At 46.1% G+C, this 17,006-nt stretch overlaps 1 pseudogene; it reads right to left on the bottom strand.

Annotated features, from left to right (window-relative positions):
* Window positions 1-2,806: 2,806 nt before the first annotated feature.
* LOC123463396 lies at window positions 2,807-3,248 on the bottom strand (annotated as a pseudogene).
* Between the last annotated feature and the right edge of the window lie 13,758 nt (window positions 3,249-17,006).

The following is a 17,006-nucleotide window of genomic DNA, read 5'->3' as shown; positions in this document are numbered from 1 at the left end:
TACCTTAACAGATACAGAAATAAAGATGTCTCAAGTTTCCAACTTAAATCTGAAAGTGTGTGTGAAAAGGGAAGGGATGAAGAAATAGCAGCACTTCTGGAAATTTCACAAGTTGTTTTTGTTAAAATAGGCTACAGCGATTTACAGAAGAGAAAAATTGTGACATCAGTATCAGCGAGGCTCAAATTAACTTCTGTTAATGAGCACATAAAAAAGGACTCACTGTTAATTTTCATACATAAAGACACTATGAAGTATAAAATAAGTTTAATTCATTAGGTGGCAGAGTCTAAAGGTAGTGGACATTGAGGAACTGAAAGGTGATGTTTGAGCAAAGAAAACCTCCTAGGAAGAAAACGGAATTTTAAAGTTGCCTCTAGTTTACGAACTTATTTCAGGAGCTGGGAAGATGGTTCAGTCAGTAAAGTGCTTGCACATAAGCTTTAAGACCTGTGTTTGGATTCCCGATACCCGGATCAAAGCCTGGAGTGGGGTGATGGCATGCACCCGGAATCCCAGGACTTGGGAAGTAGAGACAGGAGGGTCCCTAGGACTTGCTGGCTAGCTAGTCTAGCCAGACCAGTGACCCCGAGGTTCAGTGAGAGACCCCCACACACACATCTCAAAAAATACGATGAAGAAGCAATTGCACAATACACTCAACACTGACCTCTGGCTTCCCTGTGCATATGCACACACAGGCATGCACGTGGCCTCGGATACATATATGCCCATACCTATGTGGAATTCACACCACATGCACATGAAAAAGAAAGAAGGAGAGCCAGGCGTGGGGGCGCACGCCTTTAATCCCAGCACTTGGGAGGCAGACGTAAGAGGATCACCATGAGTTCAAGGCCACCCCGAGACTACATAGTGAATTCCAGGTCAGCCTGAGCTACAGTGAGACCCTACCTCGAAACCCGCCTCCCCCCAGCCCAGAGAAACAAGAAAGAAAGTAGGAAAGTTCGTTACCTCGCCCCTTTGTAGGATCCTAGCCTGCTACCTACTCTGGTACCAGGCAATTCCACCCACACACACACCATACATACATACACTGCCCTCCTCTCGCCACTGGCACCCCCCCCCCACCTCTTCTGAAGACTGTGCCTTCTGTTTGCTATAATCCAGAATTTCCTTTAAACCCAAATCCAGCCCATCATGGAATTACACCCAAAATATGTCCTCAGTTCTAATGTGTCCCCGTGTGCACCAGGACTAATCCAAGTCCCCACAGTCCTCACCCTGCCCTCCCCACAGGCCTCCTGATCAATTATCTCCCCTGAGTCTCCTCCTGTCCACGGCGAACTCTTGTCCAGTAGTCAGCAGAGTGCCTCCCAGACAAAAGTTACATCTGATGGATTCCTTGGTTTAAAGCCTCAACTGTTTCCCTCGAGGACTAGAATAAGAACCAAGCCCTAGGCTGGAGGGCTGGCTTAGTGATGAAGGTACTTGCCTGCGAAACCTGAGGACCCATGTTCAACTCTCCAGATCCCATGTTAGCCAGATGCACAAAGGTGAGGCAAGTGCAAGGTCACACATGCCCACTAGGTGGCGCAAGTGTCCGGCGTTAGAACGCAGTGGCTGATTTTCTAATGTGCCACTTCTCTCTCTCTCTCTCTCTCTCTCTCTCAGTCACTCTCTTGCTCTCTCTCTTACTCTCTGTAAAACGAAAACTAAAAAAAAAAAAAAAGAACCAATCCCTTTTCCCCCACAAGCAAAGCCCCATGGAGCTGACCACTGCCCACCTTCCACACCTCATACCCTACACGCCCCAGGCTTCCAGAGGCTGGGTCATCTGCGTGTGTGTAACTGCCCCCACCTCTTGCCTTCCTTGGGTTCAGCTCAAGTGTCCACCACAGAGAGGAGCAGCCTCCAGGAAGGCTGTATTGGCTAACATATGCGTGCTCTTCATTTGCTGGGTGTCTGTCTCCCTCAAAGAGAGTGGCAACACCCTAAGAGGCAGACTAATAAAACCTTACCCCAACAGTACCTGCTGGTCTTATGGGGGTCCTGGGAACTTGAACCCCGGGGTCATTAAACTTTGAAGGCAAGTGCCTTAATCACTGGGCCATCTCTCCAGCCTGAATTCTTTTTTAAAATAATAAAATTAACATCTTTACTAATGAAAATCTGCAAAACACATGCCAGGTGTGGTGGCGCATGCCTTTAGTCCCAACACCACTCAGAGGGCAGAGGTAGGAGGATCACTGTGAGTTCGAGGCCACCCTGTGACTACATAGTGAATTCCAGGCCAGCCTTGGCTAGAGTGAAACCCTACCTAGAAAAAAAAAAAAAATCTGCAAAATATATGCATCAAATTAAATTAAAGCAGTAATATTAAATCAAAAGCCTTAAAAAATATATACCACATTATTTGATTTTTTAAAAACATGATATAAAACTTGCGTTATAAATGCAAAGATAAACTATTTGGGTGCTAACAAGACTATTCAAATACAAATATTGAGGAAGCTTTATTTGGGTCCTTCTGGGAAAATGTAGGCTTATTTTTTAACATGACTCCATACATAAATATAAAATATAAGAGCTGGAGAGATGGCTTAGCGTTTAAGGCCCTTGCCTATAAAGCCAAAGGACTCAGGTTTGATTCTCCAGGTCCCATGTAGGCCAGATGCACAAGGTGGCACATACGTCTGCAGTTCTTTTACAGTGGCTGGAGGCCCTGGCACACCCATTTTCTTTCTCTCTCTCTCTCTCTCTTTTCTTTCTCTCTCTCTCTCTCTCTCTCAAATAAATAAATAGAACATAGCTACAACATTTTTGGTGTTTCTTCTTGTCATTTTTATATGTCACCAGTCATAATAGCAATGAATTCTTCTTGATTTATTTCTCCATTATCATCTTTATCAAATTCTTCTATCACAGCTCAAAGTTTCAATATCCAGTCTGTCACAACTCCATAACAATCTTCAAAGGTGATTTCGCCTGTGGCTTCTCTGTCATAATCTTTAAAAATCTTCCATACATCAGTGTTTTGTTTTTTTTTTTAACGTCAAATCTCAAGGCTTTCATCACTGCCTTTAATTCGGGATAATCTATTGCTTTATCTTTGTATCAAACAGCTTAAAAGCATGTTTAATTTTTTGTTTCTGTTCTTCAGAGAGATCTCTTCTTTTTTTCTTCTTTGTTTTTTCTACCACATACTCACTCCTCAGAGGTATGTTCCTCTGAAGAAAGATTTTACACCCACCACTACCCAACACAGCATGGCTTCCACTCAGCATGAATTCTATTTTTTTAATATTTTTATTTTTTTATTTGAGAGAGGGAAAGAGGCAGAGAGAGAGAGAGAATGGGTGCACCAGCGCTCCCAGCCACTGCAAACGAACTCCAGACTCATTTGCCAACTTTTGCATCTGGCTTACATGGGTCCTGGGGAATCAAACCGAGGTCCCTTGGCTTTGCAGGCAAGAGTCTTAACCGCTAAGCCATCTCTGCAGCCCCAGCATGAATTCTTGTTTCCTGACTCATTCCTGCATCTCATCACAGATTTGCTTGCCGGTTGCTCCTTCCCAGCCTCCTCAGCCACTGCAATGTAACCGCGGGTCCTGTGTGCTTCCCCTTGACAAAACCACAGTGAGCCTTCCTCATGACCACATTCCGTGACTTCCTACTTAATCTGTTCTGATGTTTTGGGGTTTGCATCTCTGTGGCCCCAGAATCTGATATCTTATTGGGTATGTGGTAATGGCTTCTTAATTTTTTGTTGAATGAATTAGCTAATTAATTTGACCCAAATGATCACAAAATATTTCTTGAAACTCTCTCTCTGCTGAGGCCAGATAGATGACTCTGTGGTTAAAGCCACTTTCTAGCAAGCCTGCTGGCTCAGGTTTAATCCTCACTACCACGCACATAAAGGCCAGACGAAAAATTTTAAAAAGGAGGGGTGGCTTAGCAGTTAAGGCATTTGCCTGCAAAGCCAAAGGACCCAGGTTCAATTCTCCAGGACCTACATTAACCAGATGCACAAGGGGCCACATGCATCTGGAGTTCTGTTTGCAGTGGCAGAAGGCCCTGGCGCACCCATTCTCTCTCTCTCTCTCTCCCTCTTTCTCTGTCAAATAAATACACTAAAAAAAAAAAAAAAAAGCCAGACCAAAGTGGCCCACACATCTGTAATCAGGCATCTCTGATGATGGGCATCCAGAAGCTTGTAGGCCAGCTAGCAAAACAAGAGGCACCCTGTCTCAAAGAAGGTGCCGGGAGAGGATTGACACCCTGAGGGTGTTCTCTGACCTCCAGCATGCACTGCGGCACATGCACACCCATGCACACACAGAAAATTATTTTTTATTGGTTTTTCAAGGTAGGATCTCACTCTAGCCCAGGCTGACCTGGAATTCACTATGGAGTCTCAGCATAGCCTCGAACTCACAGCAATCCTCCTACCTCTGCTTCCCAAATGCTGGGATTAAAGGCGTGTGCTACCTCCCCTGGCTTAAAGAAGCTTTTTGTTGTTGTTGTTTTAATCCACCAATACTGTCTTGTGTTTTCCCGGTTGGCCATTTTACTATTTGTTCCTTGGTCTTCATTGGCCTTTGACCTCCACCAATATGCACTGGTACTATTCATTAGAGGGGAACTTGTCTGTGGTGATTTGATGCAGGTGTCCCGCATAAACTAAGGTGTTCTGAATGCTAGGTTCCCAGCTGATGGAGATTTGGAAATTAAAGCCTCCTGGAGGCAGTGTATTGTTGGGGGCGGGCTTATGGGTGTTATAGCCAGTTTCCCCATGCCAGTGTTCGGCACACTCTCCTGTTGCTATTGTCCACTTTATGTTGGCCGGGGGTGATGTCCTCTCTCTGCTCATGCCATCGTTTTCCCTGCCAGAATGGAGCTTCCCCTCGAGCCTGTAAGCCAAAATAAACCTCTTTTACCTCCCCCCACAAGCTGCTCTTGGTTGGGTGATTTCCACCCGCAATGTGAACCTGACTGCAGCATTGTGCATCCCAATAGCTTGAGTTATCACTCCTGCATTGAAAACTCTGATCTACACCCCATGTCCCAGCCTCTTGCTTAAGGGCCGGGTAGCCACCGCCACCTTCCAACGCATAGCTTGAAACTGATAATGCTTGATACCATCAAGCTGAAATTGTCCAAAATGTCACCTGCAATTGCACCCACATCCAAGACCACTCTACGTATGCACGTTAGCGGGTGCCACTCAAATCAGTGCCCAAAATTTGGAATCTCAGGGTTTGCCTCCTGTGGTAGCTGTTCGAATGGGGAATGCACCCCCACCCCATAGACTCATGTATTTGTGATCGAGCCTCATTCAGGTGGCAATTTGGGAAGTGGAGCCCCGTTGGAGAAGGGGTGTGACTGGGGATGGACTCTGAGGTTGCTCCCCTGCGTTCTCCGCCAAGGTGAAGCTTCCCCCTTGAGGCTGTAAGCCTGGGCTAAACCCTCCCTTCCCATCAGCCGCTTAGGGAAAGAGACGTTCTTCTGCCCCCACAACAGGAAGCAGCTACTCCGCCTTTCATTCCCCAACCACTTTACCACCTGCTAAGGGAGACCCAGGGGGGTGGGAAAGAGAATCAGGACTACCGTGTGTTACCTTGTACTGTTGCCCTTAATTTATTTCTTTTTTGTATTTCAAGGTAGGGTCTCACTTTAGCCCAGGCTGATCTGGAATTCACTAGGTAGTCTCAGGGTGGCCTCAAACTCACGGAGATCCTCCTACCTCTGCCTCCCGAGTGCTGGGATTAAAGGCGTGTGCCATCATGCCTGGCTTGTTGCTCTTTTTATTTATTTAATTTACTTATTTGAGAGAGAGAGAGAGAGAGGCAGAAAGACAGAGAGAATGGGTGCTCCAGGGCCTCTAAACATTGCAAACAAACTCCAGACACCACCTCGTGCATCTGACCTTGCCTGGGGCACTGGGGTATTGAACCAGAGTCCTTGGGCTTTGCAGGCAAGCGCCTTAACTGCTAAGCCATCTCTGCAACCCTAAGGCTCTTTTTGTTGTTTGTTTGTTTGTTTTTACAAACATAGCAAGTTTGCAAAATGTCTCAAACACTCCAGCTGAGATGTGCAGAAAATTGTTTATTTCTTCAGCTTGGTCTTTTTCCTAAGCCTCCAACCGCTTGTTAATAAGAAAAACACATTGAGTTAATGCTCAAGTCTGTTGGGAACATAACACAGCCCGATCCTTGGAAGAGACCGTTCGCGGAATGCCAGGGGTCCCCTGGAAAAAGCGCCTGGTCTCTGAGGACGCTTCCCACGGCCCACGCTGCTCTTTGGCGAGGTGGCCCAAGCGCTCGGGGCGCAGGGCCGTGACGGACGTGTCCGCGTCCTGGGCGAGACACGCGCCCAGGTCCCGCCGCGTGGCTCCCCAGCTGCTGCTCCTACCACGCGTCCTTGGAACTTACAGCTTGGCCAAGACCGGGGCCCGTACAGCTGACTCCCCGGAGCCCCGGGTCACACGCAGGAGCTGAGGCCATCGACTTTACCGGGTACTTCTGGACCTCGTGCCGGGAAGGACCCCTCCATGCAACCCACCTGCAGAGCCTGAGCCCACCTCCCCCGGGACTCCCCCCCCCCCACTTTGCACAAGCACCGTCACAATCCTTCGGTGCATTCTCCTTGGGCATCCTCGACGGGTGCACAAGTGGTGGGCTGCTGTCGGCAAGTTACCTTCTGCAAAGGCATCCCAGCAGAAGCGGCTTATGACGGTTTGGAAGGGAAGCTTCACACTGAGAAGGTGTGACACCGGGCTCACACCGAGGGAGCCTGAGCAAGCTGGCTGGGAGCACCCAGTGGGCCAATGACTCCCGAGGTCCGCCCCTCCTCCCTCCCCCAGCCAGCAAGGGATCTCCTCCAGCCCGGGTCTAAGTAGGAAGCTTAATCGCAAATACTTGAGGCCACGGGACCCTTTACATTCTGGCCACCACAGTTTCTTATCTACCTGTGTGGGAGATTTCACAAACTCACTTCTTAGGACGAAATTGCTGGCATGCTTTAAAAAAAGAGCCGGGGGAAATGGAGGGGCTGGTGAGATGGCTTAGTGGCTCAGCGCTTGCCTGTGAAGCCTGAGGACCCCAGTTCGAGGCTCGGTTCCCCAGGACCCAGGTAAACCAGATGCACAAGGGGGCGCACGCGTCTGGAGTTCGTTTGCAGAGGCTGGAAGCCCTGGCGCGCCCATTCTCTCTCTCTCCCTCTATCTGTCTTTCTCTCTGTGTCTGTCGTTCTCAAATAAATAAATAAAAATTAAAAAAAAAAAAGACGGGGGGGGGCAGGGAAGGGGCTGGAGAGATGGCTTAGCCGTTCAGTGCTTGCCTGTGAAGCCTGAGAACTCCAGTTCGAGGCTGGATTTCCCAGGACCCAGATAAGCCAGATGCACAAGTGGGTGCACGCATCTGGAGTTCATTTGCAGTGGCTGGAGACCCTGGTGTGCCCATTCTCTCCCTCTCTCTCTCTCTCTCTCTCTCTCTCTCTGCCTCTTTCTCTCTCTGTCACTCCCAAATAAATAAATAAAAATAAAATTTATTTTAAAAGGCACTAAACTGGGGTATGGTGGCGCACGCCTTTAATCCCAGCACTCGGGAGGCAGAGGTAGGAGAATCACTGCGTGTTTGAGGCCACCCTGAGACTACATAGTGAATTCCAGGTCAGCCTGGGCTACAGTGAGACCCTACCTCGAAGAACCAAAAATAAAACAAATAAAAAAAATTTTTTTAAAGGAACTAAGGGAATTTGGGGAGTATTTTCCCATGAGAGCCTGGTAAACTGATAAAGAACCTGTCAGCTATATGAAGGCTAAGGAACTTGATTGTCCTTAAAGCAGCGTGAGGAGCTGTCGACTGTAACAAGCATGATTCGACTTACTTTTAAGGGTCACAGTGGCTAAGGTATAAAGACCTAACAGACACTGGTGCTTCCCAGATTTTGCATCCAAAATAATCATGGGAATGCTAATATTATGGCACAACAGGGGAGCAGAAGAAGTGCAGGTTGGGGAGACAGGAAGCTAGTTAAAATGCAGTGGTCATGCCCGTTACGTTCATGAACTCACGGCAAACCGCAAACAACTGAGCCTATCAACACATCGTCTTCCACGGGGAAGGGATACATGAGATTCCAGACCCCCAGAGTAGCTCATGGCAGCTGACGGCTGCTGAGAAAGGGGTGTCAGGTTCATCTTTTGTGTAGCTATTGGCAAGCTGCCTGTTCCACGGTGAATAACCGTCTCCCCATGACCATGTGAGCAATCCTAATTTAACTCAATGGGTTTAAAATAAAAAGACGTGAGAAAAAAAAAAAAAAAAACCAAAACGTGAGGGCCTGAAGAGATGGCTCAGCAGTTAAGGTGCTTTCCTACAAAGCCTAAAGACCTGGGTTCCATTCACCAGAACCCACGTAAAGCTAGATGCACAAGGTGGTACACGTGTCTGGAGTTTGTTTGCAGTGACTAGAGGCCATGGTATGCCCATTCTCTCTCTGCTGTTGTGGTGGTTTGATTCAGGTGTCCCCCATAAACTTAGGTGTTCTGAATGCTAGGTTCCCAGCTGATGGATATTTGGGAATTAATGCCTCCTGGAGGGAGTGTATTGTTGGGGGCGGGCTTATGGGCTTTATAGCCAGTTTCCCCATGCCAGTGTTTGGCACACCTCCTGTTGCTGTGGTCCATCTTATGTTGGCCAGGGGGTGATGTCCACCTTCTGCTCATGCCATCGTTTTCCCTTGCCATCGTGAAGCTTCCCCTCGAGCCTGTAAGCCAAATAAATCTCTTTTTCCCAGAAGCTGCTCTTTGTTGGGTGATTTCTAACAGCAATGCAACCCAGACTACAACAGCTGTCTATCTGCTTCTCTCTCTCAAATACATAAAATACTTAAAACAAAAGACATAAATATAAGATAAGGATAAATGGGAAAAAGAAAGGTATAAATGAGAAGGGAGATTTTTAAAAGGGGTCATTGAGCCAGGTATGGTGGTACAGGTCTTTAATGCCAGCACTTGAGAGGCAGAGATAGGAGGATCAACATGAGTTCGAGACCACCTTGAGACTACATAGTGAATTCTAGGTCAGCCTGAGCTAGAGCAAAACCCTGCCTCAAAAAAAAAAAAAAAAGCAGCCAGGTATGGTGGCACATGCCTTTAATCCCAGCACTCGGGAGGCAGAGGTAGGAGGATCACTGTGAGTTTGAGGCCACCCTGAGACTACATAGTGAATTCCAGGTCAGTCTGGGCTGGGGTGAGACCTTACCTCGAAAAACCAAGCAACCAAACAAATAATCAAAAAAAAAAAAAACACCCAAAATGCATAAAAGGGTAAAATAAAATACATTACATTTTTATATGAAAATGTCAAATATGGAAAAAATAAATAAAAATTTAGAAAACACAATTGCAATGACTCATGAAAAAAATAATAATTTTCCAAATAGTATTCCCTCCTTGTAGCTATAATTACGGTTTCAAAAAAAAAAAAAAAAACAACTAGTGGCTTTGAAGGATATCAGTTAGATTGAAGAAGGATGTTATGTTTGAGTCAGCAGTTGGACTAAAGCTGTTTCTACTTCATGGAGGCGCTGGAGGTCATTTTCAAAGCAATGGGGAAGAAGGTGATGTTTTTGCAAAGTTTGAAGTAAGGAAAGCAGCTCCAAGGAGGAAGGGATTGTTAACGTGACTTGGAAGGTATTCCTAACGGAAGAGAAGAACCTACGGCCCATACTGCTCAGTGTTTTATAGACAACAATTCTTACTCTTTTTAAGTTCTTCCCAGTTTTTAGGTTTTATGGCCTGTTTGTAACCTCTCCCTGCCCCACCCAAACCATATACTGAGGCCCTAGCTCCTAACATGATGGAAGTTGGAGATGGGGGAGGGGGTCTTTGTAAGTAATTCCATTTAGATTAAGTCATCAGGGTGGAGCCCCCTTCGTGGGATGACAGCTTTTACATGAAGAGGCAGCCAGGGACTGGGGTGTAGTTCAGTTGGAAAGCGCTTGCCTACCACATAAAAGGTCCTGTTTTCAATCCCAAACTTTGAAGGAAGAAAAAACAATGGGGGAGTAGATCATTTAAAAATAAGAAGGGAGGGGGCTGGAGAGATGGCTTCGATTCCCCAGGACCCACGTAAGCCAGATGCACAAGGTGGAGCATGCATCCGGAGTTCGTTTGCAATGGCTGGAGGCCCTGGTGCACCCATTCTCTCTTTCTCTGCCTCTCTCTCTCTCTCTCTCTCTCTCAAATAAATAAATAAAAATAACAAAAATAAATAAATAAGAAGGGGGACGGGTGTGGTGGCGCACGCCTTTAGTCCCAGCACTCTGGAGGCAGAGGTAGGAGGATCGCCATGAGTTCAAGGCCACCCTGAGACTGCATAGTGAATTCCAGGTCAGCCTGAGCTACAGCGAGACCGTACCTCAGAAAACCCAAAGACTAAAATAAAATAAGAATAAGAAAGGGAAGGTGGAGAAATCTTTCTCCGTCTGCATATATGCATGCACGTATGAGCCTGTGTGATGAGTCTCCCGGCCCCTTGATCTACAGCTATGATCCCGACCCCAGTCTTCCTCCAGAACTGCGGGGGACAAATATCTGCTTAAGGCACCCTGGTTATGGCATTTTTGTTACAGCAGCCCAAGCAGGCTAAAATACTGGGCAATGATGTAGTTGCGCTCCAAATATCATCTCATTAATTCACAGGCAACTCCGAGAGTAGCTGTCATTACTTGAGAAATGGAATCCCGAGGAGGTAAGTAACTTGCCTGGGCAACTGTGGAACAGTCACAGAGCCAAGATTGAGATCCTGACCTCTGTTCCCAGGACCAGGTACCCTCCCAGTATCTTAGCCCCATGGAAAGAGAGGCAGTTGCAAGTCTATGTTCGTTTCACAACTTCTCTAATGCATCCAGTTCATGCCCAAAGGCAGTGAGCCTGTTAATAGAGAGCCTGGATTAGACCCAGGCTTTTGCCTCGCCTTCCAATTTCCTTCTGTGGCCATCCTCTTACCTTACTGAGTAAATGAATCTGAGAATAAACGAGACTACACATTCGCAGCCCATGGAGTCTCTACGTGCGTGTGTGGTGTGTGTCAGTGTGTGTAGAAGTGGGTTCATGCTGCAACATGGATGTGGATGTCAGAGGACAACCTCACCATCCACCTTATTTTATACCTTTTTTTTTTTTTTTTTTTGTAACTTGTTTGTTTTTTGGTTAGGGTCTCGCTCTAGCCCAGGTTGACCTGGAACTCACTATGATAGTCTCAGGGTGACCTTGAACTCACAGCAATCCTCCTACCTCTGCCTTCCAAGTGCTGGATTAATGGGGTGCACCACCACACCCGGCCCCCTTACTTTAGACAGGGTCTTTTCTGTTGTTTTTTGCCACTGGGAAGACCACACTAACTGGCCTGTGAGCTCCAGGAGTCTCCTGACTGCTTGCCATTGCCTTAGGTGCATGGGGATTACAGACGTGTGTGCTGCTTGCATCCGACTTTAGGTGGGCTCTGGGCATCCGAACTCCAGGCACCAGGCTTACCCAGTGAGGGTGCTGACCTCTGAGCGACCGCCCAGCTCCCAGCACCAGGCTCTGCGCTGTAACTACAACCACAGGCACACCTGTAAGCGCCCCCTCGCACAGCAATCTGGGGCCTCGTGGTGCCCACAGGACCGCTGGAGCTGATGGGAGGAAGCTAGACAACTTCAGATCTTCTCTGGACCCATTCAAACCATTAGTTTCTTGTGTGTTTGGTTTTGGAGGTAGGGTCTCGCTCTATCCCAGGCTGACCTGGAATTCACTATGGAGTCTCAGGCTGGCCTCAAACTCACAGCGATCCTCCTACCTTCTTTTTTTATTTATTTATTTTTTTTAATTTGAGAGCAACAGACAAAGAAAGACGCAGAGAGAGAGAGAGAGAGAATGGGCGCGCCAGGGCCGCCAGCCACTGCAAAAGAACTCCAGATGCGTGCACCCCCTTGTGCATCTGGCTAACGTGGGTCCTGGGGAACTGAGCCTCGAACAGGTGTCCTTAGACTTCACAAGCAAGTGCTCAACCGCTACGCCATCTCTCCAGCCCCATCCTCCTACCTTCTAATTGGCTAGACTGTTACTTGAATCCAGTTTTATAAGCCATAGTTTTAGAAGTTTGAAAAAGACTTTATCTCATCAATTATCTTTCCCTCCTTATGACAAAAGACACAAGGTAACTCTCCCCATCATTAAGGGTGTAACATACATGAGCCATCAAATACCCAAGCAAAGTCAGGGTGATGTCATTCCTGTATCCAACTTTGCCATGCCCTAGCCCACGGGGAATGACTCCTTTCACTTATGATTTAAAAAGAAAAGCATCGCTTTGTCCCGGAGGGGAAAGGGGGGAAGTTTAAGATATGTTTGGTGATACGATTTCATTCTTGAGCCAGGACATTTGTGGTGCCTGACACTGTAGCTGGCTTAAGCTTCTTAATGGTGTGCGTTGTTGGTACAACCCGAGGCCAGCGTTACCACCAGCTCTGTCAAATTCCTTAGATGCCTGAGCACAATTAAGAGAACTAAGTTGATGCCAGGTAATTATTCAGGTTAGATTAATGTGTAATTGTGAGGAGTAATACACCACCATGCCAAGCACGAACGCTGCTTCATTGAAGAGAGGGGGAAAGAGTCTGGTGAGTTAGGACAAATTCCAAAGCAGGGACGTGTCCCCATCTGAGCCAGCATGGGAGACAAGTTGTTGTTTTTGTCATGAAGATAAGTAACGCTTCTGAATCCTTGAGCTAGAGCTGGGCACTCTGGGGAAACCCAGCCCACCCCTTGGCCTTACCACTGTGCCCAGGGTGTTTTCCTAAACACTGAAAGAGGAGATGGGTGCCCTGGCAACTTTTCTATAATGGTCGTTATTTATTATTTGGAGAAAAGACAGGATCTTTTTTTTTCTTTCCTGCTTTATTTATTTATTTATTTATTTATTTATTTATTTATTTCAGAGGGAGAGAGAGAGAAAGAGATAAAGAAAAAGAAGGAGATGGGGCTGGAGAGATGGCTTAGCAGTTAAGCACTTGCCTGTGAAGCCTATGGACCCCAGTTCAAGGCTCAATTCCCCAGGACACACGTTAGCCAGATGCACAAGAGGGCACATGCATCTGGAGTTCATTTGCAGTGGCTGGAGGCCCTAGCACACCCATTCTCTCCCTCTCTCTCTCTCTCTCTCTCTCTCTCTCTCTCTCTCTCTGTGCCTCTTTCTCTCTCTCTCTCTCTCTCTGCATCTCTTTCTCTCTCTCTCTGCCTCTTTCTCTCTGTCTGTCTCCCTCAAATAAATAAATAAAATAAACAAAAAAGAAAAAAGAAAGAGAGAAAGATAGTGAAAAATGGGCCATGCGTGCACCAGGCCCTCTAGCCACTGCAAAGAAACTCCAGATACATGTGCCACCTTGTGCAACTGGCTTATGTGGGTCCTGGGGACATCAACCTGGGTCCTTAGTATTCACAGGCAAGCACCTTAACTGCTAAGACATCTCTTTAGCCCTCTTTTCTGCTTTATAAAAGTTCTGACCCTGTCTAAATAGAAAAATCAGAGTTGTTCTTTTTTTTTGAAGTCACAATAATTGTTCTGGTTGCAATGTTTTCTACTTTTTACTACTGTGTAAAGAAGTCTTTGAAGGACCAATAACATAAGAAGAATTTCCCACATTCAAAGTAAGGCTCATGTTGGGGAGGAATCAACAATCAATATGTGAAACAGAATCAGCCATTGAAAAACAACTCTCTAGCCGGACGTGGTGGCGCACGCCTTTAATCCCAGCACTCAGGAGGCAGAGGTAGGAGGATCACTGTGAGTTCAAGGCCACCCTTAGATTACAGAGTGAATTCCAAGTCAGCTCTGGGCTAGGGAGAGACCCTACCTCAAAAAGCCAATATAAATAAATAACTAACTCTTTCTATATATTTGTTCCTCTGTGCTCTGTGAGAACTTTTAGAGTCCACAGAAGAAAATGTCCATAGATTTATGGAATTGAAAAAGAATGTAGCTCAAACGGCTTGATTATACACTGCTGGTCCCTTTGATAATAAATACGTTAGTACAAACAGGAATGAAACTTACAGGCACCAAGTAGAGTGGAAAGGCAAGTTGCAGATTTGCATACTGTGGTGGTTTGATTCAGGTGTCCCCCATAAGATCAGGTATTCTGAATGCTAGTCTCCCCAGCTGATGGCAATTGGAAATTAAAGCCTCCTGGAGGCAAAGTATTGTTGGGGGCGGGCTTATGGGTTTTATAGCTGGTTTCCCCTTGGCACACTCTCCTGTTCCTGTTGTCCACCTTATGTGGGCCAGAGGGTGATGTCCACCCGCTGCTCATGTCACTGTTTTCCCCTGCCATAGTGGAGTTTCCCCTCGAGCCTATAAGCCAAAATAAAACTCTTTTTTTTTTCCCCCTACAAGCTGCTCTTGGTTGGATGATTTCCACCAGCAATGCAAACCTGACTGCAACACATACAATGAGAAAGCTTTTAGTGATAATTTATAACAAGCAAATCCAAAAATATTTAGCTTGCAAGGTAAGTAAACTAAGGAGATGGATAGGCTCTAAAAAGTTATGCAAGGTCATGTCCACAAGACTGGTAAAGCATAACTTCTATGTCAGATGGCAGCTTCATTCACTTTGTTAAACAGACCCTACCTCAAAAAATCAGAATAAGAAAAAAAAAAAAAAAAAAAAAAACAAGCAGGGCTGGGAAGATTGCTTAGCAGTTAAAGCCCTTGTCTGCAAAGCTTAAGGACCCACGTAAGCCAGAGGGTGGTACATGTGTCTGGAGTTCATTTGCAGTGGCTAGAGGCCCTGGCATGCCCATTCTCTCTCTCTCATAAATAAATAAATTAAAAAAAAAATAAACATGGGTTGGAGAGATGGCTTGGCAGTTAAGGCATTTGCCTGCAAAGCCAAAGAACCTTGGTTCAACTCCCTAGGACCCACATAAGCCAGATGCACAAGAGGGCGCATGTGTCTGGAGTTCACTTGCAGTAGCTAGAGGCCCTGGCACACCCATTCTCTCTCTCTCCCTGTCTCTTCCTCTTTCTCTCTGCCAAATAAATAAAAATAAAGTTTTTAAAAAATAAATAAGTAGGTCTGGAGGGATGACTTCGTGATTAAGGTGCTTGCCTGTAAAGCCTAAAGATCAATGTTCAACTCTCCAGATCCCACGTAAGCCAGATGCACAAGATGATGCAAATGCTCAAGATCGCACATGCGCACAAGGTGGCATATGTGTCTGGAGTTCGATTGCAGTGGCTGGAGGCCCTGACATGCCAATTCTCCCCCTCTCTCTCTCATGAGTTCAAGGCCAGTCTGAGATTACATAGTGAATTCCAGGTCAGACTAAACTAGAGTGAGACCCTACCTCAAACCCGTTCCCCCCAAAAATCTTAAAATTGAACAAGGAAAAAAAAAAGTCAGGCAAGAAGTCAAGAAAGGTCGACCATCCCCCTGCACACACACATACGATCATGTCTGTCCACCTTTGCCAGAACTATTTGTCTAAGTTCTCACAGGGATGAGGAGCAGCATCGTAAAATAGGAACGCTCTGTGGACCTGTCTTCCAGCTACAAAGAGGGGCTTTTTCATCACTGCTTTTCATTCGCTGAATGATTTCTTTACTGTGCAAAAACTTTGAAATTCAGTTTTATTTACATGTTTAATTCTGATTTTGTTGTTGTAATTTTAAGGTCCTATCCATAAAGTCATTGCCAAAGCCAATATCAAGAAGCTTTCCCTTTGTGTTTAGGAATTTCGGGGTTTCAAATCTTAAACTTAGATCTTTTTTAATATTTTTATTTATTTATTTATTTGAGAGGCAGAGGGAGAAAGAGAGAGAGAGAGAATTGGCACGCCAGGGCCTCTAGCCACAGCAAACAAATTCCAGACACATGCTCCACCATGTGCATCTCTGGCTTACGTGGGTGCTGGGGAATCAAACCTGAGTCCTTAGGCTTCTCAAACAAGCGCCTTAACCACTAAACCATCTCTCCAGCCCAAACTTAAGTCTTTAATCCATGTCACAACAAGCCCTGTGGATTCCATGTGCTTTTATTCTCCTGCAGAGTTGCCATCGTATACTCTGTTTTTATTTTCCTGTCCTTCTGAGAGAAACTTCTGGGTCTCAAATCAATACCCTAACTCCCCTCTTTCTAGCTTGAAGACAGGTCTACGTTTCTACATGGGCAACAGGTAGAAACTGATTATCAGGGAAGATTGGGCGTTAGAGGTATTGATTTGGGACCAAGAAGGTCGTCTCAGAAGAAGGGGAAAATAAATAATGAATAAAAAGAAGAAAGTGGAGCCAGGCATGGTGGTGCACACCTTTAATCCCAGAATTTAGGAGGCAGAAGTAGGAGGATCGCCATGAGTTCAAGGCTACCCTGAGACTATATAGTGAATTCCAGGTTTGCCTGGACTAGAACGAGACACTACCTCAGAGAGAGAGAGAGGGAAAGAAAGAAAGAAGGAAAGAAAGAAAGAGAAAGGAAAGGGAAAGGGAAAGGGAAAGGGAAAGGAAAGGAAAGGAAAGGAAAGGAAAGGAAAGGAAAGGAAAGGAAAGGAAAGGAAAGGAAAGGAAAGGAAAGGAAAGGAAAGGAAAGGAAAGGAAAGGAAAGGAAAAAAAGAGGGCTGGAGAAAGGGCTTAGCAGTTAAGGCACATGGCTGTGAAGCCTAAGGACCCAGGTTCGCTTCTCCACGTTCCATGTAAGCCAGATGCACATTGTGGTGCATGCATCTTGAATTCCTTTACAGTGGCTAGAGGCCCGGGCACATCCATTCTCACTCACTCTCTATCTTTCTCTCCCTCTCTGTTTCTAATAAAAAAGTAAATCTTGCCTGGTGCAGTGGCACATGCCTTTAATTCCAGCACTTGGGAGGCAGAGGTAGGAGGATTGTTGTGAGTTTGAGGCCACCCTGAGACTCCATAGTGAATTCCAGGTCAGCCTGGGCTAGAGTGAGACCCTACCTTGAAACACCAAAAAAAAAAAAAAAAGTAAATTAAAAA

The sequence above is a fragment of the Jaculus jaculus genome, chromosome 9, assembly GCF_020740685.1.
Source record: "Jaculus jaculus isolate mJacJac1 chromosome 9, mJacJac1.mat.Y.cur, whole genome shotgun sequence".
NCBI classification, from domain to species: domain Eukaryota; kingdom Metazoa; phylum Chordata; class Mammalia; order Rodentia; family Dipodidae; genus Jaculus; species Jaculus jaculus.
Note: the sequence above shows the minus strand (reverse complement) of the source record. Positions and strands in the feature narration are given on the sequence as shown.